Raw genomic sequence first — 1,782 nt, forward strand, 5'->3', positions numbered from 1 at the left:
GACATAGACTGAATCTAGCGAATAAACTGCTGAGAATGTTTATTGTTATTGTAGATGTTGCATGAACGGTTGGGACGACCTCTAACCATTTCGTATGTGCGTCTACGACAACGCGGAACACGTGATCCATGAAGGGACCTGCATAGTCGATATGAAGACGTAGCCACGGTTTATCTGGCCAGTGCCATGGATGAAGTGGTGCATGAGCTGGATCAGGTTGCGCATGAGCACAGCCCTCACATTCTTTGGTTATTGTTTCAATGTTTTTGTCTAACGATTGCCAAAAGAATTAGTTTCTTGCGAGAATTTTCATCTTAACAACACCTAGGTGACCTGTATGAAGTGTGCAAAGAATTGACTTGTGTAGTTTGACGGGAGGAACAACTCTGTATCCCCAAAGTAGACAATCTTGTTGGACAGATAGTTCATGCCGTTTTGAAGCAAACGGTCGTATTTCCGGAGTGATATTGTTGGGCCAAATGTCGCTTTTGCCGAAGTGTATTATTTTTTAAATGATTGGGTCTGAACGCGATTCTTTGGCTATGATAGAAGCATTAACTGGCAAGGAAGACATGATATCGGTATAGAAGATGTCAGTTTCTTCTTCTTCTTCTTCCTGATGAATTATGGTTGGTTGAATTGGTAATCGTGATAGTGTATCAGCGTTAGTATTTGATTTTGAGTTACGGTATTGAATGGTGTAGTTGAAACCTGATAGGAAGATAGCGTATATTTGCTGTCGTGCCAAAGAAATAACTGGGATACCCTTTTTTTGGATTGAAAATATATTGGAGAGGTTTGTGATAGGTTATCAATGTGAATTTTCGTCACACAGGTGGTTGTAGAACACTCCATACTATTGCGAGTGCTTCCTTATCTAGTTGTGAGTATTTCTGTTCAGTCTTATTTAAGATACGAGATGCGTACGCGATAGGTTGCTGGTGATGTGAGACAATACAGAACCAATGCCATGAGGTGAAGCGTCAGAAGCAAGAGTCATTGGTGGTTCTGGTTCATACTTAATGAGTACTTGATCGGATGCAATCATTATCTTTAGCATTGAATACATCAGTACAGACGTTTGTACATTTCAATGCAATATTTACCTGAAGTAACTCATAAAGTGGTTTGGCTATTTGTGCAATGTTACTTAGCCACTTGTGGTAGTAGTTAACCATGTCCAAAAATGACCGTAACTGGGATTTGTTTTCAGGAGGTGGTGCGTTTTCGACGGCTTGCATTTTGTCGTCTGTTTCGTGTAGACGCTTGGCGGATATTTTTTTTTATTTATTATTTAGAAGACAATTTCGTCTTGAAAAAATGAGCATTTGTCGATGTTTGCTCTGAGTCCGAAGTCTTGGAGACGTTGAAGAACCGACCGAAGGTTTTTCACGTGTTCGACGTTGTCTTTTCCTGTGACGATGACATCATCCTGATTACATTAACAAGGAAGACCTTGAATTATTTTGCCCATGGTCTTCTGTCATATGCCAGGTGCTGACGTTAGTACGAACACGAGACGGTTATAAAATATAAACCCTTGTGCGTATTGATGGTGGTAATGTGTCCTGACGTCTCATCCATTTTTAAATGATTCGGTCTGAACGCGATTCTTTGGCTATGATAGAAGCATTAACTGGCAAGGAAGACATGATTTCGGTATAGAAGATGTCAGTTTCTTCTTCTTCTTCTTCCTGATGAATTATGGTTGGTTAAATTGGTAATCGTGATAGTGGTGATAGGCTTGGCGTACATCGATTTTTGAAAATTTTTCGCCGTACT

The sequence above is a fragment of the Berghia stephanieae genome, chromosome 11 (genome assembly GCF_034508935.2).
Source record: "Berghia stephanieae isolate SIO BIC M18660-M18661 chromosome 11, UCSD_Bste_1.3, whole genome shotgun sequence".
In the NCBI taxonomy this organism is placed as follows: Eukaryota; Metazoa; Mollusca; class Gastropoda; order Nudibranchia; family Aeolidiidae; genus Berghia; species Berghia stephanieae.